Source organism: Triticum aestivum, chromosome 2D (assembly GCF_018294505.1).
Source record: "Triticum aestivum cultivar Chinese Spring chromosome 2D, IWGSC CS RefSeq v2.1, whole genome shotgun sequence".
Classification (NCBI taxonomy): Eukaryota; Viridiplantae; Streptophyta; class Magnoliopsida; order Poales; family Poaceae; genus Triticum; species Triticum aestivum.
Genome location: NC_057799.1, coordinates 143,274,035 through 143,301,424, shown reverse-complemented (window position 1 = coordinate 143,301,424; position 27,390 = coordinate 143,274,035).

Here is a 27,390-nt window from a genome sequence, read left to right as displayed (position 1 = left end):
CGCACGCTCCTCTGCCGCCGTGCTAGCTTTCGCCATGCCTCCCACCGTAGAGCAGCTTGGCGGGGATTGGGACGGCTCCAACGTCCATGACGACCACGTCGACTTCCTCCGCGACACGCGGCGGCTGCCCAGCGCGGACAAAGTGGAGGTCCGCCTCGCGCCGGCAAAGGAAATCTCGCCGAGGCCGCAGGAGGGCGAGCGGGTGGTCTTCCGCTCGCACTTCTTGCGCGGCTTCGGCCTGCCAGTGAGCGCCTTCTTCCGCTCCTGGCTCGAATTCTATCAGCTCCAGCCGCACCATCTCACCCCCAACGCGGTGGTGCTGCTGTCTGCCTTCGTCACCCTGTGCGAGGGCTATCTCGGCGTCCTCCCCACCCTTGAGCTCTGGGGGGAGTTCTTCCAGTCGAAGCTGGGCACGCGCATTAAGGGCGTGCCGGCTCATACTGGCGCCTTCATCGCGTCGCGGAGATCGGCTGCCGACAACCCCTTCCCCGTCATCACGCTGATCCAATCGGTGAAGAAGTGGCAGAAGTCGTACTTCTACGTGCGGAACATCGCCCGACGGGGCGACTACATCAACCTGTCGGCTTACGTAGCCGGCCCACCGGCGGGCAGGCTGCCCTAGTGGTCCTTCCGGGCTATGACGCTGTCGCCGGCGGGAAACGCCGCCATCGACCGACTGCGGGTGATGGTCCAGTCGGAGGGCCTGACGGGGCCCGACCTTCTGGCCGCGTTCGTCACGCGCCGGGTTCTTCCGCTCCAGAGCCGGCCTCATCTGATCTGTCAGATGAGCGGCCAGCTCGATCCGAGCCGAATGTGCACCAAGGAGATGCCGCGCGAGGAGGTCGCCTACATGGTGAACTACCTTGCGAACTGCAAACTCACCGAAGAGTGGCAGTTCGGCAAGGAGCCGTATAGCCGAGCCAATCCGCCGCCTACGGTATGCTCTCCCTGTGTCTTTTTCTCTCTCTCTCAGCCTTGTTGCCGAGCATCTCTTGGCCGACTCTGACTTAGTCGGCTTGTTCTTCGACAGAGCCCTCTGCTTCGGCCGGCCGGCGGGTCAGACGCGGAGCGCCGATTCGTCCCCGACCGGACCGAACACGACGGGCGGAGGCCAAGCCGGCGGCGCAGCAGGCGGCTCCGGGTTCACTGCCACCTTTGACAACTGGCCGGACAACGATGAAGCCGAAGCCGTCCCGCGCCGCCAGCCGGCATGTGGACGCGGCGCGGGCTCCTCCGCCGCGTAGCCTGCTCGAGGTGGAGGGCAGAAGCGTCGCGCCGCCCAGGGTCTGTTCGGCAGCCGAACGAAGAAACCCAGAGGCGGGGCGGCAGCCACGATGCGGGAGGAGGCGGCCGCGAAGGCGGCTCGTTTCCGCAAGGTGGTGAAGCAACCGCAGACCGTGTCAGCGTAAGTCCGAATCTTTCTTTGTGTACTCTCTTTCTTTCTTTGGTGGTTCTTGAAACCTTTGTCTTTTTCTTCAACGATCAGAGCTCCGTTGTCACTTGAGCGGGCGGCTGCCGGCTCCGTCGTCGAGTCGCCAAGGGGCTCCGGGAGCACCACCCGCCGTGTGGACCCCCGCGCCGACCTCCAGGAGGCGACAGAAAGGAACGCGCGGGAGGCGCGGGAGGAGCAGGAGGCACGGGAGGCGGAGGCACGGAAGGCGGCACGGGAGGAGGAGGCGGCGAAGGCACTCGCCGAGGCCGCAGCCAGGGCCCAGGCAGAGGCTGAGGCCGCGGCGGCGGCAGGGGAGGTTTTGATGGTCACCCCCTTGCGCGTCATGGCGCCTGGGGACATGGAGCCCTCGCCAGGGGGAGCCAGCGGCGACCAGCCAGGGCTGGGGGGAAGCGGCGACGACGTCATCATCTTGGAGAAGGCGCCGGAGCCGACCCTTCCGACTGGGGCGGCCCAAGGTGGCCGGCCTGATCCGCCGCCTGCACAGTCGGCGGAGGGCGAGCCGGCCGCGAGGGTTGAGGTGGCGGTCCGGATTCCGCCAAGCCGGCGTGCGGGGAAGGCCGCGTCGGAGCCACAGAAGGCTGCGTCGGAGCCACAGCCGGCCGTGGGCTCCAGCTCGTCGGCCCGAGATGTGGAGGCGGCCAGCGCTACCTCGGGGTGGACGCCGGGCGGAGGGACAGCCGTGGTGAACGTGGCTGCACAAGACGTCCGGACCCGGCTCCAAGGCCAAGCCGCGGCGCTGAGGCAGTTCACCGACGAGTTCCTCGCAACGCGGGCGACAATCCGGGTTAGAATTCCCATCTTGTTTCTTCTTGATCTTGATTTCTTCTATGGGGGCGCGTCAGTGCACCCACTGGGTGTAGTCCCCGAGCTCCGAGTCGGCTGCTGAGCAGGCGGCTTGGAACTTCTTGGAGGTTTTGTCTTTGCTGTTTTTGTTCTCACTTCGGTCTTCTGTCCATCTTGCAGGACTACCACAACCTTCGAGCGGCCGGCTTCAACTCCCAGGCTCGGGAGCTGACTCAGAAGACCGCCGACCTTACTGAGAGCCGAGGTACGTGATTTGTTCTTTATCTCATGTGGGGGCGCGTCAGCGTACCCACTGGGTGTAGTCCCCGAGATTCGGGCCGACTGCTGAGCAGTCGGGTTGGATCTTCCTTGACGATTTCTTACTGTTCTTATTCTTCTTCCGTTTCTGCAGCGGCCAATGCCAGTCTGAGGGCACAGCTGGGAGAGTCCCAGACTTCTCTTCGTGCCAAGGATGCCGAGCTCGCCGCCTTGGTGCAGGAGTGCGCCCGCCTGGTCAACAAGCTGGCCGACCAGGAGGAAAGCCACAAGGCGGGGCTGAAGGCTGTGCAGGATCGTGAAGCCACTCTCCAGGCCGAGTTCGAGACGGAGGCGGCCGGCTGGGCTGAGGCTAGGCAGACTCTGGTCTCTGGCTATGGCCAGATCGAAGATCTGGTTGACGGTAAGCCGCCTACCCCTTCGTCCTTTCTTGCCGTCTGCCACTTTGGCTCGTTTTTCTGATTTTGGTGTTCTTTTCTTCCTTTCTTCTTCTTTCTTGCGCAGAGTATTTCCCTGGCTATTCTACTGCCGCCAACCAGACCATCGAGGCCCGTCGCCAGGCGCGGAGGCAAGCCGGCTTTGAAATCTCGCCAACCGCCGGCCGCTCGCTGGAGGAACAGCTCCTGGCGATCCAGGCTCGCATCCAGCCGGCTCACCGGCTGCTCCGCCGGCTTCAGCGTGCCGGGGCGCAGGTCTTGGCCGCCCTCTGGCCCGGCCAAGTGGCCCTCGCACCCCCAGTCGGACCGCCGACTGGCTGGAGGTGGCAGTCGGCCGCTTCGAGGCTTGGAAGGCGTCGGCGGCCCGCTCCGGTGCCAGGCGGGCGCTGGAGTTCGTCAAGGCCTGGTATCCCGGCCTGAGCCTGGACCAGCTGGCTACCTGGCGGCAGCAAGCCAACACGGAGCTGGAGCCGGCGCGGCCGGCCATCATTCGGCGGGCTTCGGCGATCGCCGACTACACCGACACCAGCGTCTTCGCCCCCGAGGTGGACGACAATGGAGTCGCCCAGCCGGAAGAGTGGTTCGGGCTGGACCCGGCGTACGGTGAGGACTCGGCGGAGGAGATCAACTCCAGCGACGAGGGCGAAGAGGAGGAGGAGGAGGGTGAAGACGCCGAGCCGGCTGGTGGAGTAGCCGGCCAGCCTCAGTCTGACCACGCCTCCAGCACTATGGCGTGCGCCTCCACGCCTCCTGCCGCAGGTGGTGGTCAAGCCGGGGCCCGCTAGTCGGCCACTCCTTCAGCCGGCGAGGCTGCCTTCACCGACCAGCTCGGCCTCCATGTCGCGCCCTAGTCTGCCATCTTTTGCTTTTCCTGTCTTGTTACTCTTTAGAACAATGTTTGGTTAAATTCGCACAATTCCACCCACTGGGTGTATTCGAACTTATGTCTGTTGCCGGCCTGTTGGCGGCTTTATGTATATATATGACTTATGCATTTGGCCTTTCCTTGTACTTTTTGCTTTTTGTCCTTCTGCTTTTTCCTTTGCCGCCCTCCCTTGGTTGCCGCCTCCCCAGTCAAACAGTTGCTCTGCAATCTGTAGCCGGGGGAGTGCCTGGCCGATTGGGGAGGGGGAAGTACTTTAGCTCTGCTGGACTAAAGCTAAGTTTTTTAGGAAGCCGGCCAGCCGGCTGCTCTGGTAGCCGGCAGGCATGTTTGGAGGCCGTCTCTTTGCTATATAGGTTCGTTGTTCCTTAGCCGTTTTTCGTGTGGGCGTCCTTTCTGTCTTTCCTCTTGCTAGTCGGACAGTCAGTTCTTTGAGCTGCGACTTTCAACAAGAGAGGACTCGGGAGCCGGCGCACTACTTTTCTGACTTTAGGAAAAACTTTCGATATAGCTCAAGGCGGCCAGTCCCCGGGCCGACTAGTCGAACCCGGTGCCGGACAAAAATTCAAAATGTAATAATACATTCATGGATATGACACTCGTCATTCATAGATAAATAAAAGGCAGTCCCCGAGTACTGTTCGGGGGGCCTGTTGGTTTGTACTTAATACAAAAGGGGAGCGTGATACATACTGCTTTTCAGCTGTAAAATCGTCTTAGGAGGTTTGCGTTCCATGGTCGCTCCGACTCCTTGCCGGAGTCGTCTCTCTTGCGTGCTCTTGGTTTTTGTGCGTCGATCAAGTAGTAGGAGTCGTTGCCGAGTGCCTTGCTGACGACGAAGGGGCCTTCCCAAGGGGCCGAGAGCTTGTGCTGGCCGGCTGTTCGCTGGATCAGCCGGAGCACAAGGTCGCCCTCTTGGAAGGATCTTGGCTTGACCTTGCGGTTGTAGTAGCGGCGCAGCCCTTGCTGGTAGATGGCGGACCGGCTGAGGGCTAACAGCCGGCCTTCTTCCAGTAGGTCGACGCCGTCTTCTCTTGCTTCTTTGGCTTCCTCCTCCGTGTACATGGTGATCCGAGGCGAGTCGAACTCGATGTCTGTTGGGATGACAGCCTCGGCACCGTACACGAGGAAGAATGGAGTGAAGCCGGTTGACTTGTTGGGTGTAGTGCGCAGACTCCAGAGGACAGCCGGCAGCTCTTCGAGCCAGCAGCCGGCCGATCGCTCCAGTGGTACAACCAGTCGGGGCTTGATGCCGGAGAGGATGAGTCCATTTGCTCGCTCGACCTGGCCGTTTGACTGCGGGTGGGCAACGGACGCTAAGTCCAGTCGGATGCCCTGCGTCGCGCAGAAACGTGCCAGTGCTCCTTTGGCGAAGTTCGTGCCGTTGTCGGTGATGATGCTGTGCGGCACGCCGTACCGAGTAGTGATGTCGGTGATGAATGTTACGGCAGTCGGCCCATTGAGCTTCTTGATTGGCTTTGCTTCAATCCACTTTGTGAACTTGTCCACAGCAACAAGTAGATGTGTCAGGCCACCGCGGGCTGTCTTGAAAGGGCCCACCATGTCCAGTCCCCAGACGGCAAAAGGCCAAGTGAGGGGAATGGTTTTGAGGGCAGAAGCCGGCAGGTGTTGCTTGGAACTAAAAACTTGACATCCTCTGCAGCTCTTGACTATTTCTTTAGCATCCTCCAAGGCAGTCGGCCAGAAGAAACCGTGGCGGAAAGCCTTGGCCACGAGGGATCTTGAGGCTGCGTGATGGCCGCATTCGCCTTGGTGGATGTCTTTGAGGATTGCCACTCCTTTTTCTGGCTCGACACAACGCTGGAAGACTCCAGTGACGCTGCGCTTCACAAGCTCTCTGTTGATTATTGTATATGCTGCGGCTTGTCGTTGCACTAGTCTTGCTGAGATCTCTTCAGCCGGCAGCTCTCTGCTGACTAGGAACTTGAGGATGGGCTGGGCCCATGAGGGAGCTGTGACTTCTTCTTCTGTTATTGTGGCCACCATGATTCGGGTGGGTGGGTTGGGTGAGTCGGCCATTGCTTCTTGTGTCGTTGCAGTCCCCGGGCCGACTGCTGCAGTCCCCGAGCCGGGTTCTGAAGTCCCCGGGCCGGGTGCGACTACGGCAGTCCCCAGGCCAGTCGTCGAAGTCCCCGTGCCGCCTGCGGGATTTCTCCAGTCGGATCCGGCTATTTCTGGCGCAGGCGGTACGAAGATGGAATCCGACTCTGGAGACGGCTTGATGGACGGCTTGAGGAGGCGCTGGAGGGAGACGCCAGTCGGTATGGCTTGTCGGGTGGAGCCGATCCGTGCTAGGGCATCTGCTTGGTCGTTGTCGGCCCTTGGCACGTGAAGGAACTCGCACCCTTCGAAGTATCCGCTTATCTGCTGGACGAGGAAACGATAGCAAGCCATGTTCGCGTCTTTGGCGTCCCAATCGCCAGATGATTGCTGGACCAGCAAGTCTGAGTCGCCGTAGCACAGGATCCGGCGTATGCCAAGCTCTTTGGCTAGCCGGAGCCCGTGTACGAGCGCCTCGTACTCGGCCACGTTGTTGGAGGCGGCGAAGTGGATCTGCAGCGTGTACTTGAGCTTGTCGCCTTTGGGAGAGGTGAGGACGATGCCGGCTCCCAAGCCGGTGCGCATCTTGGACCCGTCAAAGTGCATCTGCCAATGGGTAGAGTCGGGAGCCGGCGGTAAGTACTGGGTCTCGGCCCAGTCGACGAGGAAGTCGGCCAATGCTTGCGACTTGATGGCGGTGCGGGGTTGATAGAAGATCGTGTAGGGCGCCAATGCAATGGCCCATTTGGCCACCCGGCCGGATGCATCCCGGCTGCCTATGATCTCGGCGAGCGGGGCAGTGCACACGACCGTGATGGGGTGCTCTTGGAAGTAGGGCTTCAGTTTCTTGGCAGCGAAGTACACCCCATAGCACATCTTTTGGTAGTGCGGGTAGTTTTGCCTTGAGCTGGACAGTACTTCGCTGAGATAGTACACCGGCCTCTGGACCAGCTGGGCTCGGCCTTCCTCCGGGTGCTGGACCACAACAACAGTGCTGACGACTCGGCTAGTCGCGGCGATGTAGAGGAGCATGGGCTCCTTCTCAGTCGGCGCTGCCAGGACAGGCGGAGTGGTCAACATTTTCTTCAACTCATGGAAGGCTTGGTCGGCTTGATCATTCCACTCAAAGTGAGTGGACTTCTTCATGAGTCGGTACAGGGGGAGAGCCTTTTCTCCTAGTCAGCTGATAAAACGATTCAGGGAGGCTAAGCAGCCAGTGAACTTCTGCACATCTCGCAGCTTGGTGGGAATCTCCATCCTCTCGATGGCCTTGATCTTGATGGGGTTGCACTCAATGCCGCGTTCGGAGACCAGGAAGCCTAGCAGCTGGCCAGCTGGCACTCCGAACACGCACTTATCGGGGTTGAGCTTGATTTGGAATCGGCGCAAGTTGGCAAATGTTTCTCTCAGGTCTTCCAGCAAGGTACCGCGCTTCTCTGTCTTCACCACAATGTCGTCTACGTAGACGTGGGCATTTCTGCCGAGTTGTTTCAAGAGACATTTCTGCATGCAACGCTGAAAAGTGGCACCGGCATTTCTCAAGCCGAATGTCATTGTCAGGTAGCAGAAAGCTCCAAAGGGTGTGATGAAGGCAGTCTTCAGGCGGTCAGCTGGGTCCAACTTGATCTGATGATACCCTGAGTATGCATCCAAAAAACTTAACAGCTCGCATCCGGCTGTGGAGTCTATCACTTGGTCAATCCGTGGCAGGGCAAACGGATCCTTTGGGCAGGCCTTGTTCAGACTAGTGTAGTCTATACACATACGCCACTTGTTATTCTTCTTCAGAACCAGAACTGGGTTGGCAAGCCACTCTGGAAAGAACACTTCCATGATAAAGCCGGCTGCAAGGAGCCGGGCTATCTCTTCTCCCACAATTCTTCGCTTCTCTTCTGACAGTCGGCGGAGGGGCTGCTTGACCGGCTTCGCATCATCTCGGACATGTAATTTGTGCTCGGCGAAATCCTTCGGGACACCCGGCATGTCCTTTGGGGACCATGCAAAGATGTCTCGATTCTCACGGAGGAAGTCGACGAGCTCGCCTTCCTATTTACTGTCCAAGTTCGCCCCAATGACAGCGAACCTCTCCGGGTTCTCCGGGTCCAGAGGTATCTTCTTCGTCTCTTTGGCAGGCTGGAAGGAGCCCTGCGCATCACAATCCTTGGGGTTGGGGGACAAGGCCGGCTGCTTGCCGGCCATGGCCACAACCCGTTCCAACATCTTCTTCTCTTCTGCCACCACGAGGGACTCGGCCAGCCGGCTACTGGCCATGGCGCACTCGATGGACTTCTTGTAGTCGCCGGCTACCGTGATGATCCCCTTCGAGCTCGGCATCTTCATCTTTCAGGTAGGCGTAGTGGGGCACAGCCATGAACTTGGCCAGAGCAGGTCGGCCAAGCAGTGCATGATAGGGGCTCTCCAAATCCACTACCTCGAACCATATTGCTTCCCGGCGAAAATGATCTTTGTCTCCGAAGAGAACATCCATTTTGATCTTGCCGATTGGGAGAGCAAGACAGGCCGGGTACGATACCATGGAAGACGGTGCGGCTCGGCATGAGCTGCTTGGCTTTGATGTTCAGCTTCTCCATGGTATCGCGGTACAGTATGTTGATACTGCTCCCGCCGTCTATCAGGACGCGGGAAAATCTGGCAGCTCGCCTCTCCGTCGCGAGGGTGACATCCAAGACCATGGCATAGGAACCAGGTGAAGGCATCACCTCTGGGTGGTCGGCCTGGCTCCAGCTGATTGGCTTTTCTGACCAGTGCATGAACTCGGGGGCGCTGGTGGCGACTGCATTCACTTCTTGGTGCTGTCGGCGTCGGCTGTGCTTGTCGTCGGCTTGACTCGTGAAGATGACGTAGGCGGCGTGCTCTTCGGGGAATTCGTCTTGGATGGCGCCGACTGCCGGCCGAGCTGCCGGCTGCTGAGGGGCTGGAGGCGGCGGGCCGGGAGGCGGAGGCGGCTGCATTCCCTCGCCCTTGGTGATGCGAGTGAGCCAGTGGCATTTTCGGGTTGTGTGGTTGGACGGCTTCGCGCCGCTGTGGAATTTGCAGGGGGCGTCGAGAGCTTGCTCGTAGGAGAATGACGGCTGCCAAGCTGGCCTTCCACCCTTCTTCATGGGAGCGGGCCGCTCTTCGGGCTGCTCGTCTTCAACTGTGGCCACCTGCCGACTGGAGGAAGTCGGCATCGGGGCCTTGCGCTTGTGGTTGTTCTGGTAAGGGCGCCGATTAGGGTCGCCAGCCGGCGTCTTGGGAGCCGGAGCAGTCACCTTCCCAGTGGCGTCTACTCTCAGCTCGGTCTTCATGGAGGAGTCGGCCGTGGCGTACTTGTTCGCGGTGACCAGCAACTCGTCGAGGGTGGCCGGCTCATCGCAGAGGAGTCGGTGCTTGAGGAGGGTGCCCTCTCGGCACCCGGCGGTGAAGTACTCGATGGCCTGGACCTCATGCACCCCCTCGCAGGAGTTGCGGAGCTCGGCCCATCGCGTGAGGTAGTCGCGGGTCGACTCGTTGGGCCCTTGGACGCAAAGGGAGAGTTGGCGAGGCTTGGGAGGCCGCTTGTAGGTGCTGGTGAAGTTGCGGACGAAGACTTCGGTGAAGTCTAGCCAACTGTTGATGCTGTAGGGCTTGAGGCTGTTGAGCCACGTGCGCGCAGTGCCTTGCAGCATGAGGGGGACGTACTTCACGGCGACGCGCCGATTGCCGTTGGCTATGCTGACGGCCGTGGAGTAGTCGATGAGCCAATCTTCCGGCTTCACCGAGCCGTTGTACTTGGGCGTGTCTCTGGGGAGCGAGAACCCTTTGGGGAAGGGCTCGTCGCGGATGCGGGGGCCAAAGCATGGCGGGCCGACATCGTCTTCTTCTTCTAACGCCAAGGACCGAGCAAGGCGGTCGATCCTGTGGCGGGCGTCGTTCTCGCCGACTCCTTCTCGGCGGCCGAGTCGGTCGCCAAGACTCGGGTGTGTGATAGGCGGCGGAGTGAGGCGTCTTTCTCTTCGAGGCAGGGGAGGAGGCAGGTTTCCTTGGTGCTCGACCGCTCGAGGGCAGTCTTCCGCGTCGCGCTCGATGGTAATGCGAGTCCGGCTGCGGCTGGCAGCCGGCTCCTTGTCTTTCTTCTGGCGTGCGCCGCTCGCGGTTGGCGAGCGGGACGTCGCGGCGTGCTCCCGGCGCGGGGGATGACTATCTGCACGGGCGCCGGCTTCGTGCCGTTCTGCGGCCGCGTCGAGCAGCTGCTGGATCCGTCTCATCATGTAGGGGAGCTCATCGGCTCCCAGCCCATCGAGCTCTTCTGCGGCCGCCTGAGCGGCTCGCAGATTTTCGAGCGGGGTGGCGTAGACGGGGCGATCTGCCCCCAGCCGAGATGATGAAGATGGCCACCGGAGATGATTCCCCCCTCCGGCAAGGTGCCGGAACGGGGTCTAAATTGGTTTTCGGTGGCTACAGAGGCCTTCGACGGTGGAACTTCTGATCTAGGTTAACCCCTGATGGTTTCTCTATTTATAGGATCTTTTGGCGTTGGTTTCACGCTAAGATGGGCCTCGAGGTGAGCACAACCCACCGGGGCAAGCCAGGCCCACCAGGCGTGCCCTGGTGGATTGTGCCCTCCTCGTGGCTCTTCTGACCCTCCCACGAAGATTCGGGGGACTCTTTTGTTCCAAAAAGAATCATCAAAAAGTTTCAGCTCATTTGGAGAACTTTCATTCCTGCACAAAAAACAACACCACGGTAGTTCTACTGAAAACGGCGTCAGTCCAGATTAGTTCCATGCAAATCATACCAAAATCATATAATTTTTTTGTAAACGTGGCATGAATACTTCATAAATTATAGATACGTTGGAGACGTATCAGCATCCCCAAGCTTAATTCCTACTCGTCCCTGAGTAGGTAAATGATAAAAGAAATAATTTATGAAGTGTGAATACTAGCAAAGTGCATAAGTTTGATCAATGAAAATTTCAATCACTTTTCCTAGCATCATAATAGCAACTCTTTCTCATAAAACTTATCATGATAAAGTCGCAAGTGAAAATGGATTTTTTTTGGGGAATGCTACCTATCATATTCATCATTAACTCTTTTCTTTTGTAGCATGGACATTTGGACTTTTATATGGTTCAAAGCAATAGTCTAGTTTTGACATGAGGACTTTAATACTAAAGCATACCAACAAGCAACCATGTCTTTCAAAATATCAATGCCAAAATAAGTTATCCCTGGCCCATCATGCTCAATCATTGATCCATTCATGAAACACACTCGCATATTAGCTACACCCAATGCTCAAGTACGATCATAGTGCCTCCTAGTTGGTGCTTTATAAGAGAATATGGAGACTCAAATTAAAAACAAAAATTGCATAAAGTAATAGAAAGGCCCTTCGCAGAGGGAAGTAGGGATTTGTAGAGGTGCCAGAGCTCAAAGCAAAAATTGAGAGATAAAAAATATTTTGAGAGGCATACTTTTCCCACCAATGAAAACGACTTAGAGCTCCCAACACATTCCATGCAAGATATATCATAGGCGGTTCCCAAACAGAAAATAAAGTTTATTCCTTTTTCCACCATACTTTCACTTTCCATGGCCAACCGTATCCACGGGTGCCCTCCATACCAACACTTTCCAAGGAATTTATTATTTGACAACATAAAGTAAATTCATTTTTCATTTCGGGACTGGGCATCCCTAATACCTTTGCCTTACTCTCGTGCAATGACAAGTGAATAAACACTCATCGTGAGAATAACACATCTAGCATGGAAAATATTGGCCACCCCTCACCACCTCACGAGCGGTACGAGCACACAAAAGAGAAATTTATTTGAAAATTAGAGACGGCACGTACAAATTTGCTTAGAATAGCAAAACTGGTTTAAAGGATTTTGGATGCACAAGTAGTGATCATACTTAGTGCAAAATTAAGGCTAGCAAAAGATTGAGAAGCGACCAACCAAGAAACGAATAATCTCATCAGCAAGCATTGAGCATAATTAACACCGAATAATGCACCACAAGTAGGATGTAATTTCATTGCACAACTATTGACTTTCATGCTTGCATAGGGAAATACAAACCTTAACACCAATATTCTTACTAAATCATAATTACTCATCAACATGACTCACATATTGTAGCGACCAGACCTCAAACAGTCTAGTCTCTGTGCATCAGTGTCATCCCTGGATCGGTAATGCTGACACGCACAGTACTTGAAGAATTTATAACAGAGTAGCAATCACACACTTATTACATCGAATAGTCTCAAGAGAGAACTTATTACAATAAATATGGCTTAAGGCCATCTAAATACGATAACAGCGGAAGGCTTGGAAGATAAAGTGAGTCCATCAACTCCAACGGCATCACTGAGTATAACACCACGACCTATGGCACCTTACTCATCGTCTGAAAAGTCTGCAACATGAACGTTGCAGCCCGAAAATGGGTCAGCACATGGAATATGCTGGCAAAGTAACACATAGAGAGTAATGAACAGAATAATGCTATCACTACATGCACATATGGCTGGTGGAAAGCTCTATGGTTACAGTTTGCGAAAAGCCAATTTTTCCCTACAACAAAGGAATAAATTTTATTTAACTATCATGGTGGTTGTTAAACATTGAGAAGGTACCTCCAACTCAATCCCAATTAAGAACGTGATTAACCCAATCAAATTAAATTAAGTAACATGATGATGAGATTCACATGATAATCCAAGAACTAGATACTCAAGATGTCCATAACCGGGGACACGGCTAACCATGATTAGTTTGTACACTCTGCAGAGGTTTGCGCACTTTTCCCCACAAGACTCGATCTCCTCCGTTGATTTCTCGCACTACATGGTGTTTGAGAAACGGATGACCGAGACACAGTCTTTCAGAAACAATAACTCTTTACTCTGGGTGGACAGTTACACCTACTTTCCCCTACATCTGCTAGCCCACCACTGAAAGAGGTCATGCAACATACTCAACTATGCTAGAGCCCATAATAGCTTGTGGCTGCACACGGAAGTTTCTAGCATGAATAATCTCATGATCCCTTTGAGCCTGGGTGGCGGTCCATAGGATAATCTCACGGGTACTCCGGAATGTCCAAAAATACAGGCAACACTGGGTTCCCCAGGTGCCTCAGTCCACCCAGATGTGAATTAAAGTAACCACCTTAAGTTGAACCATTAATTAACATCCTCACATCTGTCATGGAAATTCACTCAAACCCAATCCACGTCTACGAGCATAGCATAGCAATATAAGCAAACGTAGAAGTAACTCCCAATGGTTTGATAATAAACATGGCAATAGGTACTACCTCATCTACTTCCCAAAACCCACATATTAAATAGTTCCTAACCATGCAATAGTTTGAGGGTTGATCTAATGCAATAAAACTGGGTGGTAAAGAGGTATGATCAAAGTGTTACTTGCCTTGCTGATGATCCGTGAAACCTAGAGACTCGTAGTAGCACGCTTCGCACTCCGGGTACTCTATCGCAAACAAACAATACATACATAAGCAATCAAGCAAGGGTGCACAGGTAAAACTCAAAATAAGAGATCTAAGAAGAAATTTCAACTTAAGAACTCCGATTTGCAAAAAGAATCAGATCGAACGAAGCAACAAAACTCAAACGGCGAAAGAAACAATCTCCGTTTACCAATCTGGACCAAAGTCAAATTTTACAGTAGCAAAAACTTGTTTAAGTTGATTAAACGGAAAAAGGGTTTCGAGATGAAACTCTAGGCGCTTGAATCGCCTGATTCCGATAAACGAGCGAAAAGTTATACTAAAACGAAAAACAGATCGGAAATCGCGATCGAAAATAGTCGCAAAAATTCCGAGAAAAACAAAAACTAACGAACAGGCTAATGAATGAACGTTCGCTGTCTGCGGCTAAACGACGAAAACCGTTCGTTAAAACGAACGTACGAACGGGCGTTTGCTAAATAAACTAAACCGAAAAAATAAAATAAAACCGATCTAATAAAAAAAACCGCGGTTTAAAAAAAAACCGGGTGGTTTTTCCGAAGAAAACCGCCGGCGGCGGGGCGGCTACCTCCGGAGAGGTCCGGCGTCGGGCTCCGGCGGGCGGGGCGGCGGCGGCGGCGGTCGAGGACGCGGGACGAGGCGGCGGCGGCGGCGGTCGGGACGACGGCGGCGGGGCGCGGCGTCGGTGGCGGCGGGGCACGGCGGCGGCGGCGGGATCCGGTGGCGGCGCTAGGGTTTGGCGGGGCTGGGGCGGCTCGGGCACCTCGGGCTTTAAAGGCCCAGCCGGGTCGGTGTCCCAGGCGGACACGGCCCGGTTAGGTCGGTTCGTTTTTTTAAGTTTCACGCAGAAAAACAATTAAAAGAGATACTAAACGGACTCCAAAAATCCCGAAATAAATTTTCCCCGTCCTCTAAAATCAAGTCGGACAAGATGAACATTTATTTGGGGCCTAAATCAAATCTTGAAAACGCGCATTTTCCTAAATTCAAATAAAATAGCGATGAAATCCGAAATAAAATCTTATTTGATTTTATTATTAAATCCTTAATATTTCTTTATTTTGGGAAAGTCAGTTTATTCCCTCTCTCTTATTTTTATTATTGAAATAATTGAAGATAAAATCAAATGATCCTATTTTCAAAATTTGAGAAAACCCAAATATGAAAATAACGAAATCCCCAACTCTCTCCGTGGGTCCTTGAGTTGCGTAGAATTTCTAGGATCTAGCCAAGATGCAAATAAAAATATGATATGCAATGATGATCTATTGTATAACATTCCAAATTGAAAATTTGGGATGTTACAAACCTACCCCCCTTAAGATGAATCTCGCCCTCGAGATTCGGGTTGGCTAGAAAATAGGTGAGGGTGGTCCTTCCATAGATCTTCCTCTCGCTCCCAGGTGGCTTCATCCTCGGTATGGTGGCTCCACTGAACTTTGCAAAACTTGATAACCTTGCTGCGGGTGACTCGGCTGGCATATTCGAGAATCTTGACTGGTTTCTCCTCATAGGTCAAATCACTATCCAGCTGAATCGCTTCCAGTGGCACTGTATCTCTCAGTGGTATCTCAGCCATCTCCGCGTGGCACTTCTTCAGCTGGGATACGTGGAACACATCGTGAACTCCCGACAATCCTTCGGGCAATTCCAACTTGTAAGCAACTTCTCCCATACGCTCCAAAACTTTGTATGGTCCTACAAAACGTGGCGCTAACTTTCCCTTAACCCCAAAGCGCTTAACACCTCGAAGTGGGGACACACGAAGATAAAATCTGTCTCCGACTTCGTAAACTGTCTTTATCTGCATAGCTCTTCTGCCTGGACTGGGCTACCTTGAGCCTATCGCGAATCAACTTCACCTTCTGTTCAGACACTTTAATCAAATCTGGTCCAAACAACTGGCGGTCACCAACTTCATCCCACAACAACGGTGTCCTGCACCTCCTTCCGTACAGAGCTTCGAAAGGGGCCATCTTCAAACTGGATTGATAACTGTTGTTGTAAGAGAACTCTGCATATGGCAAATTATCGTCCCAACTAGATCCACAATCAAGCGCACAAGCTCTTAGCATGTCCTCCAAAATCTGATTGACTCTCTCGGTATGTCCGTCTGTCTGTGGATGAAAGGCTGTACTGAACTCTAGCCTGGTACCCAAAGTTTCGTGCAACTGATGCCAGAACTTTGAGGTAAACTGGGTTCCTCTATCTGATACAATGGTCCTCGGAACTCCATGCAGACATACGATCCTGGTCATGTATATCTTTGCCAACTTAGCACTGGTATAAGTGGTCTTTACTGGGATGAAATGAGCTACCTTCGTCAAACGATCGACTACAACCCATATCGAGTCATAGCCTGAACGAGTCCTGGGCAATCCCGTGATAAAATCCATGCCTAGCTTATCCCACTTCCATTCGGGTATCGGCAATGGTTGTAGCAATCCTGCTGGCTTCTGATGCTCTGCCTTCACTCTCTGACATACATCACAAACTGCTACATACTCCGCAATATCCTTCTTCATTCCGGTCCACCAGAAACTGTCCTTTAAATCCAGGTACATCTTGGTATTTCCTGGGTGAATTGAATACGGCGAATCATGGGCCTCTTGCAAGATCAACTTCCTGATCTCCGGATCATTGGGCACATAAACGCGGTCCTCAAACCATAAGGTATCGTGCTCATCCTCACGAAATCCCTTGGCTTTTCCTTTACTCATCCTTTCCTTTATCTCGGCAATCTCCTTGTCTGTCTTCTGAGCTTCTCTGATCTTATCCATCAAAGTAGACTGAATCTCCAATGCTGCTACAAAGCCTCTTGGAACTATTTCCAAACATAGTTCACGAAGATCTTCGGCTAACTCCTTGGGTAACTCTCCGGTCATGAGTGTGTTGACATGGCTCTTGCGGCTCAACGCATCAGCTACTACGTTAGCCTTCCCTGGGTGATAATGCAATCTCATATCATAATCCTTAATGAGCTCCAACCATCTCCTTTGCCTGAGATTCAACTCCTTCTGCGTGAAAATGTACTTCAAACTCTTGTGATCCGTGTACACCTCACAATGGTTTCCGATGAGAAAATGTCTCCATGTCTTCAACGCATGCACTACGGCTGCTAACTCCAAATCATGTGTAGCATAATTCAACTCATGGGGTTTAAGCTGTCGTGAGGCATATGAAACAACTCTTCCCTCCTGCATAAGCACTGCTCCAAGTCCTCGACGAGAAGCGTCGCAATATACTTCATAATCCTTGCGTTGATCTGGCAGAATCAACACTGGCGCTGTAACTAAACGTTTCTTCAACTCCTGGAAACTAGCCTCACATTCCTCCGTCCAATTGAACTTGGTGTCCTTCTTCAACAACTCGGTCATAGGTTTTGCAATCTTCGAGAAATTCTCAATGAACCTCCAGTAGTATCCTGTGAGTCCAAGAAAACTCCGGATCTCTCCAACTGACGTGGGTGATTCCCAATTTGTCACAGTGTTAACCTTGGTGGGATCTACTGCTATTCCTTCTCCGGATATAACATGTCCAAGGAATCCAACTTCCTTTAACCAAAACTCGCACTTGCTGAACTTGGCATATAACTGATGTTCTCTGAGCTTTCCAAGTACCAAACGCAAATGCTCCTTATGCTCTTCTTCATTCTTTGAATAGACCAGAATATTATCAATGAACACTACGACGAACTTATCCAAAAACTCCATAAACACTTTGTTCATCATGTTCATGAAATAGGCAGGTGCGTTAGTCAGGCCAAATGACATAACGGTGTACTCATATAGCCCATACCTTGTGGTAAAAGCTGTCTTGGGTATATCCTGCTCTCGAATCTTCAACTGGTGGTATCCTGATCGCAAATCAATCTTGGAAAATACTTTAGCTCCTTGTAGTCGGTCAAACAGATCATTGATCATCGGCAGTGGGTACTTGTTCTTGATTGTTACTTCATTCAATCCACGATAATCAACAACCATCCTCAACGATCCATCTTTCTTCTCCACTAGAAGTACTGGTGATCCCCAAGGTGACGAACTTGGGCGAATATATCCTTTATCCAGTAACTCCTTAATCTGCTTCTTAATTTCTTCCAAATCCTTAGCGGGCATCCTGTACGGTCTCTTAGATATCGGCCCTGTGCCTGGCAAAAGCTCAATCAAAAACTCAATGTCTCTATCCGGTGGCATGCCTGGCAACTCCTCTGGAAATACGTCAGGGAAATCCTTCACCACTGGTACTTCCTCCTGTACAACTCCTGATAAGGAATTCACTTGAGTCCTCTTCGGCACATGCCGGGATACATACTTAATCCTTCTTCCTTCTGGGGTAGTAAGCAAGATCGTCTTACTGGCGCAATCGATGTTTCCTCCATACATCGATAGCCAATCCATTCCCAAAATCACATCCAAACCTTGCGACTCCAAAACTATTAGGTCTGAGGGGAAAACATGCCTACCTATGGCCAATGGCATCTGAAAACATCCTTGGCTTGCCATATACTCTGCTCCTGGCGAGGTTACTAACATAGGTGTTCTAAGAACTTTGGTGGGCAACTTATACTTATCCACAAATCCCCTTGATATGTATGAATGTGATGCACCAGTATCAAAAAGAACGATTGCAGTAAATGACTTAACCAAAAACTTACCTATTACTGCATCAGGCTGTGCTTCAACCTCCTCCACGTTAACGTGGTTCACCTGTCCCCTGTTGAAAGGGTTCGGCTTCTTCCCCGAGCTTCCATTGCCATTTCCATTCTTAGCTTCCGGACATTCAGTTGCATAATGTCCAGTCTTCTGGCACTTGAAACAAGTAATGTGGCTCAGATCCCTCTTGGCTGGGGTTGATGGGTTGGTACGGTTCTGTCCGTTGCTTCCTCCGTTCCCATTGCCATTCTTGGGGCCACTATGATTGTGCGAGCTCCCTCCATTGTGATTGTGACCTCCGTGGTTATGCTGAAGGTGTCCTCCCGAGTTCGGGGTAAAACGAGGCTTCTGATGAGCTCCTGTACTGTACTTTCCTTGTCCATACTTCCTCTTACGGCTCTCAATCTGCTGCTGCTTCCCTTCAATCATGAGAGCTCTGTCTACCAACTCCTGGTAGTTGTTAAAAGTTGCCACCATCAACTGCATGCTCAGCTCATCATTCAGTCCTTCCAGAAACTTCTCCTGCTTAGCTGCATCCGTAGCAACGTCATCTGGGGCATAACGTGCTAACTTACTGAAATCCTCCACGTATTGGCCAACGGTACGTCCTCCTTGGCGTAAGTTGCGAAACTCACGCTTCTTCATGGCCATAGCTCCTGCTGAAACATGGGCAGTACGGAAAGCTTGCTGAAACTGGTCCCATGTGACAGTGTCAATGGGGTGAGTGGCTGTGTAATTCTCCCACCATGATGCTGCGGGTCCATCAAGCTGATGTGCGGCAAAACGCACTCTCTCCGCATCTGTGCATCCCGCAGTGGTCAATTCCCTTCCAATCTTGCGGAGCCAATCATCTGCAACAATCGGCTCGGTGCTGCTGGAAAACACCGGCGGATTCAGCCTCAAGAAACGGGCTAAGTGATCAACAGGTGGTGGTGGTGGTGGTGTTGTTGTTGTTGTTGCCTTGGTTCTGAACTAGCACTTGCATCAGGGCATTCTGCTGCTGAATCAACTGAGTGATCTCCGGTGGGAAAACAAATCCGGTGTCGCGTCTCGGAGGCATCTGATGGGTTTAGAAAAGATGAGAAAATAGGATAGAATGAGATCTAGAGGGAAAACACTACCCATATGCACATGAGACAAACACAATCATATCACTCCAATCAATTCAAACAAAGCATACAATCGATCTAACTATCGTTACAAAGTGCTTGAACTATACTATATACATGGTGGAATACTACTACTAATTTGGTGGTCTACTAGAAAAATTGATCGGTCGAAGACTCCATGATATCTGCTCCGGCTTCATCCTCCAAATCATCATCACTGGGGTCCGACTCGGTGTCATCGATGATGATGTAGTTCTCCAGGCAAGTAGAATCGTCGTCATCTTCTCCTCCTAGCGCAGGGTCTCCCATGAAAACTCCTAGCTTCTTTGTCAGGTCGCCATTCTTCTCCACTAGTGCGACGATTTCCTCCATATAGTCCTCGCGTGTAGCCTTGAGTTCTTCCTCTAGTTCCATGATCCTTGTCATTGCTTTCTTCAGATCTATCATGCCTGCGCACATCTGGTTCTCCTGGCGACGAATGTGCTGGTTTAACTCCTGAATGAAAGCTGCAATAGATCTATCCTTCCTGGTGCTGATCATCTCCCATTGCTCGTCTCGGCGCCCACAAATCTGATAGATAGTATCCTTGAGATCATTGTGGTACACTTCTCCAATGCGTCCCATGGTGATGTGGGCTGCCATGCTCTTTCCTAGACTCCAGGTTGGTGCATCAAAGGAAACCTCTATGGGCTCAGTGACTGGCATGAACGTCCTTCCTGGAACTTGAACTTGAATCATCCAACGCTCCTCTTCTGGTAGTGTGGCGTTGTAGGTCCGGTGAAGCTTGGTATTCCGATGTTCAGGTACCTAGTAACTTCCTTCAAGTGTCGTCCAAAAGGTGTATCCTCATCCGGTTGCGCGAACTTGTTCCTTGCATCCGCCATCCTAAAAGAGTGGAAGAAAGGAGAGGAGTCAGAAATGAGAAGAGAGTAGTGATCTAGGGCTTTAGCTTAGTGGTCGTGTCCTACAGTCAGCGTGTGCTCTGATACCATCTTTGTAGCGACCAGACCTCAAACAGTCTAGTCTCTGTGCATCAGTGTCATCCCTGGATCGGTAATGCTGACACGCACAGTACTTGAAGGATTTATAACAGAGTAGCAATCACACACTTATTACATCGAATAGTCTCAAGAGAGAACTTATTACAATAAATATGGCTTAAGGCCATCTAAATACGATAACAGCGGAAGGCTTGGAAGATAAAGTGAGTCCATCAACTCCAACGGCATCACTGAGTATAAGACCACGACCTATGGCACCTTACTCGTCGTCTGAAAAGTCTGCAACATGAACGTTGCAGCCCGAAAACGGGTCAGCACATGGAATATGCTGGCAAAGTAACACATAGAGAGTAATGAACAGAATAATGCTATCACTACATGCACATATGGCTGGTGGAAAGCTCTATGGTTACAGTTTGCGAAAAGCCAATTTTTCCCTACAACAAAGGAATAAATTTTATTTAACTATCATGGTGGTTGTTAAACATTGAGAAGGTACCTCCAACTCAATCCCAATTAAGAACGTGATTAACCCAATCAAATTAAATTAAGTAACATGATGATGAGATTCACATGATAATCCAAGAACTAGATACTCAAGATGTCCATAACCGGGGACACGGCTAACCATGATTAGTTTGTACACTCTGCAGAGGTTTGCGCACTTTTCCCCACAAGACTCGATCTCCTCCGTTTGATTTCTCGCACTACATGGTGTTTGAGAAACGGATGACCGAGACACAGTCTTTCAGAAACAATAACTCTTTACTCCGGGTGGACAGTTACACCTACTTTCCCCTACATCTGCTAGCCCACCTCTTCAAGAGGTCATGTAACCTACTCAACTATGCTAGAGCCCATAATAGCTTGTGGCTGCACACGGAAGTTTCTAGCATGAATAATCTCATGATCCCTTTGAGCCTGGGTGGCGGTCCATAGGATAATCTCACGGGTACTCCGGGATATCCAAAAATACAGGCAACACTGGGTTCCCCAGGTGCCTCAATCCACCCAGATGTGAATTAAAGTAACCACCTTAAGTTGAACCATTAATTAACATCCTCACATCTGTCATGGAAATTCACTCAAACCCAATCCACGTCTACGAGCATAGCATAGCAATATAAGCAAACGTAGAAGTAACTCCCAACGGTTTGATAATAAACAGGGCAATAGGTACTACCTCATCTACTTCCCAAAACCCACATATTAAACAGTTCCTAACCATGCAATAGTTTGAGGGTTGATCTAATGCAATAAAACTGGGTGGTAAAGAGGTATGATCAAAGTGTTACTTGCCTTGCTGATGATCCGTGAAACCTAGAGACTCGTAGTAGCACGCTTCGCACTCCGGGTACTCTATCGCAAACAAACAATACATACATAAGCAATCAAGCAAGGGTGCACAGGTAAAACTCAAAATAAGAGATCTAAGCAGAAATTTCAACTTAAGAACTCCGGTTTGCAAAAAGAATCAGATCGAACGAAGCAACAAAACTCAAACGGCGAAAGAAACAATCTCCGTTTACTAATCTGGACCTAAGTCAAATTTTACAGTAGCAAAAACTTGTTTAAGTTGGTTAAACGGAAAAGGGTTTCGAGATGAAACTCTAGGCGCTTGAATCGCCTGATTCCGATAAACGAGCGAAAAGTTATACTAAAACGAAAAACAGAACGGAAATCGCGATCGAAAATAATCGCAAAAATTCTGAGAAAAAGAAAAACTGAGGAACAGGCTAACGAACGAACGTTCGCTGTCTGCGGCTAAACGACGAAAACTGTTTGTTAAAGCGAACGTACGAACGGGCGTTCGATAAATAAACTAAACCGAAAAAAACCGATCTAATAAAAAAACCGCGGTTTAAAAAAAACCGGGCGGTGTTTCCGAAGAAAACCGCCGGCGGCGGGGCGGCTACCTCCGGCGAGGTCCGGCGTCGGGCTCCGGCGGGCGGGGCGGCGGCGGCGGCGGTCGACGAGGCGGGACGAGGCGGCGGCGGCGGTCGACGAGGCGCGGCGGTCGGGACGGCGGCGGCGGGGCGCGGCGTCGGAGGCGGCGGGGCGCGGCGTCGGCGACGGCGGGATCCGGTGGCGGCGCTAGGGTTTGGCGGGGCTGGGGCGGCTCGGGCGCCTCGGGCTTTAAAGGCCCAGCCGGGTCGGTGTCCCAGGCGGACACGGCCCGGTTAGGTCGGTTCGTTTTTTAAGTTTTGCGCAGAAAGACAATTAAAAGAGATACTAAACGGATTCCAAAAATCCCGAAATAAATTTTCCCTGTCCTCTAAAATCAAGCCGGACAAGTTGAACATTTATTTGGGGCCTAGATGAAGTTTTGAAAAACGCGCATTTTCCTAAATTCAAATAAAGTAGCGATAAAATCCGAAATAAAATCTTATTTGATTTTATTATTAAATCCTCAATATTTCTTTATTTTGGGAAAGTCATTTTATTCCCTCTCTCTTATTGTTATTATTGAAATAATTGAAGATAAAATAAAATAAAATCAAATGATCCTATTTTCAAAATTTGAGAAAACCCAAATATGAAAATAACGAAATCCCCAACTCTCTCTGTGGGTCCTTGAGTTGCGTAGAATTTCTAGGATCTAGCCAAGGTGCAAATAAAAAATATGATATGCAATGATGATCTATTGTATAACATTCCAAATTGAAAATTTGGGATGTTACACATATCACATCATCATATCTCAAAACTATTACGAGGAATCAATTTTATTTTGTCCAATGATCTTCATGAAAGTTTTTATTATATCCTTCTTGGATATCTATCACTTTGGAACTAATTTTCATGTGTTGCTTTTGATAAGCTCAAACAAATATAAGCGAAGATCATGAGCATAATATTTCTTTCTCTCAAATTAATTTAAGTGAAGCAAGAGAGAATTTCTGCAAAAATAGTAAAGCACATTGTTCTCAAAAAGATATAAGTGAAGCACTAGAGCAATTCCATAGAAAAGAGCTTCGTTGACGGGATGTGCGTGCAGCTTACCTAGCCTCCCTGCTAACTATTTGAGGACTCTATTTTATTTAAAAACTTTCATATCTAAGTAATTTATTAAAACAGCAAGTAAAATGAAAATAAAATGACATTTCAAGGATAGCACAACTCTTGTGAAGAAGCAAAAACTTAGGCTCAACCGATACAAACCGATAATTGTTGAAGACGAAAGGTGGGATGCTTACCGGGGCATCCCGAAGCTTATATGCTTGAGACTTCTTGAAATATTATCTTGGGGTGCCTTGGGCATCCCCAAGCTGGAGCTTTTGTGTCTTCTTAATTCTTCTCGTATCATGGTTTTCCTAAATCTCAAAAGCTTCATCCACACAAAACTCAACAAGAACTCGTGAGATAAGTTAGTATAAACCAATGCAAAAACCTTATCATTCTCTATTGTAGCAAATCACTAAAATTATTATTCAATATTGCATACTAAATGCCTCTGCGTATTTAATACTCCTATCCGCAAATGGGGATCATTAAAAAAGCAAACATATGCAAATAATGCAACCATAACAGCAATCTGCCAAAACAGTACAGTTTGTAAAGAATGCAAGAGTATCAATACTTCTTAAACTGCAAAAATTATGAAAATTTGATCACACTGTATAGAATTTATCAGATCTTATTTTGCGAAAAGTTTGAACATTTTATCACACTCTGACTTTTCTAGGGAATTTTTGCAACATCGATAAACTTTCTGTTTTGAAACAGCAACATGTAGACTTGTAAAATAAGCATGGGAAAGGCTATCAATGCCATTTTTATTGAAATAAAAGATGTAAAACATTAATATAAATAACAGAAAGCAAATCCTAACAAAATAAATTGATGCTCCAAGCAAAACACATATCATGTGACGAATGAAAACATAGCTCCATGTGAGGTTACCGATAATGTTGAAGACGAAAGAGAGGATGCCTTCCGGGGCATCCCCAAGCTTAGTTGCTTGGATCTTTCTTGAATATTTCCTTGGGGGTGCCTTGGGCATCCCCAAGCTTAGGTTCTTGTCACTCCTTATTCTCCTCATATCGATATCTCACCCAAAACATGAAAACTTCAATCACACAAAACTTAACAAAACTTCGTGAGATAGGTTAGTATGATAAAGAGCAAGCCATTTCACTTTGGTACTGTAAAATACAAGATTCATAACTGTTTCCACACAATTCCTACTGTAGCATATCATTTCTACAATTTATATTGAGCAATATAAGCCATAGAAACTAGAAAACAATCAAATTATGCAATGAAAACAGAATCTTTCAAAAACAGAACAGTCTGTAGTAATCTGTACTCAAACCATACTTCTGCTACTCCAAAAATTATGAAAAAATTAAGACCACGTGATAAATTTGTATATTAATCTTCTGCAAAAAGAATTAACTCATAATCACTCTTCTGTTAAAAATGAGAATTATTTTCGTGAACGCATAAGTTTCTGTTTTTCAGCAAGATCAAATCAAATATCACCCAACATGATCCCAAAGGCTTTACTTGGCACTTTATTGAAACAAAAGCAACAAAACATGATCAATACAGTATCATAATCATGTGAACACACAATAACAGTAGGTAAAAGTGTTGGGTTGTCTCCCAACACGCGCTTTTCTTTAATGCCTTTTAGCTAGGCATGATGATTTCAATGATGCTCACATAGAAGTAAAGAATTGAAACACAAAAAGAGCATCATGAAGCATATGACTAGCACATTTAAGTCTAACCCACTTCCTATGCATAGGGATTTTGTGATCAAACAACTTATGGGAACAAGAATCAACTAGCATAGGAAGGCAAAACAAGCATAACTTCAAAACTTTCAACACATAGAGAGGAAACTTGATATTATTGCAATTCCTACAATCATAAGTTCCTCCCTCATAATAATTTTCAGTAGCATCATGAATAAAATCAACAATATAACCATCACATAAGGCACTCTTTTCATGATGCATAAGTATAGAAATTTTGTTATTCTCCACATAAGCAAATTTATTCTCATCAATAGTAGTGGGAGCAAACTCAACAAATAACTATCATGAGATTGAAAATTAAAATCATGATGACAAGTTTCATGGTTATCATTATTCTTTATAGCATACATGTCATCACCATAATCATCATAGATAGCAACTTTGTTGTCATAAACAATTGAAGCCTCATCCAAAATGGTGGATTCATTACTAAATAAAGTCATGACCTCTCCAAATCCACTTTCATAATTATAATCATCATAAATAGGAGGCATGCAATCATTATAACAAATTTGCACATCAAATCTTGGGGGACTAAAAATATCATCTTCATCAAATATAGCATCCCCAAGATTATGGCTTTGCATATCATTAGCATCATGGATATTCAAAGAATTCATACTAACAACATTGCAATCATGCTCAGCATTCAAAATTTTTTTGTCAAACATTTTATAGAATTCTTCCTCTATCAATTGAGCACAATTTTCCTTTCCATCATTTTCACGAAATACATTATAAAGACGAACAATATGATGCAACCTTAATGCCATTTTTTGTAGTTTTCTTTTATAAACCAAACTTGTGATAAAACAAGAAATTAAAAGATGCAATTGCAAGATCTAAGGATATACCTTCAAGCACTCACCTCCCCGGCAACAGCGCCAGAAAAGAACTTGATGTCTACTACGCAACTTATTCTTGTAGACACGTGTTCGGCCTCCAAGCGCAGAGTTTTGTAGGACTGTAGCAATTTTCCCTCAAGTGGATGACCTAAGGTTTATCAATCCGTGGGATGTGTAGGATGAAGATAGTCTCTCTCAAGTGACCCTGCAACCAAATAAAGAAATCTCTTGTGTCCCCAACACACCCAATACAATGGCAAATTGTATAGGTGCACTAGTTCGGCGAAGAGATGGTGATAAAAGTGTAATATGGATGGTAGAAATATATTTTTATAATCTGAATAAATAAAAACAGCAAGGTAGCAAATAGTAAACGGGCACAAAAACGGTATTGCAATGCTTGAAAATGAGGCCTAGGGTCCATACTTTCGCTAGTGCAATCTCTCAACAATGCTAATATAATTGGATCATATAATGATAATCCCCAAGTGTAGGGAATCATCGTAGCAATTTCCAAAGGTGGAAGTGATAAGTATGAAGTGTCGAACCCACAAGGAGCTAAAGGTAAGATCAATATTCTCTCAAGCCCTATCTGCCACTGATACGACTCTACGTACACTGAACGTTTGCTTCCAACTAGAAACGAGAAATAAAACTACGTTGTGGGTATGAAGAGAATAACTTTGTATGGTATCGGAGAGCTAAAACATAAAAGTAGGTGCTGTTATCATAAAGTTAGAATATATTACTAAATATTATAAATAGCGAGTGTGGAATAATGGTGGATCGGTGTGCGGAATTGTCCTAGGCAATTGTTAACAAGACCGGTAATCACTATTGCAGTTTCATATGAGGGAGAGGCATAAGCTAACATACTTTCTCTACTTGGATCATATGCACTTATGATAGAGACTCTAGCAAGCATCCGCAACTACTAAAGATCATTAAGGTAAAACACAACCATAGCATTAAAGCATCAAGTCCTCTTTATTCCCATACGAAACAATCCCGCTTACTCGGGTTTGTGTTTCAGTCACTCACCAACCCACTATAAGCGAATCATGAACGTATTGCAACACCCTATAGCGGGAGTCCCTCACGCTTGCGCGACACGGAGGGCACCATAGGACAGCACCAAAATAAAACATACAACTCATACCAATCTAGATCATCAATCAACCCAAAGACAAAAGATATCTACTCAAAACATCATAGGATGGCAACACATCACTGGATCACAATATGTGGCATAAAGCACCATGTTCAAGTAGGGATTACAGCGGGGTGCGGGAGAGTGGACCGTGTAAAAGAGATGAGGATGGTGATTATGATGGTGATGTTGATGAAGACGATCACCATGGTGATGATTCCCCTCCAGATGGCACTCCGGCGCCACCGGAAGAGAGGAGGAGAGGTTCTCCCCCTTGTGCTTCCTCCTCCATGGCCTCCATCCTCTGGTCCTTGGCCTTCATGGTGATGATGGCCCCTCCGGGATACTCCTCCATGGCCACCGGTGATGATGGCCCCCTCCGGCAGGGTGCTGGAGAGGGCCTAGATTGACTTCTCGTGGCTACAGAGGCTTGCGGCGACGGAACTTCTGATCTAGGTTTCTTTCTGGAAGTTTGGGTATA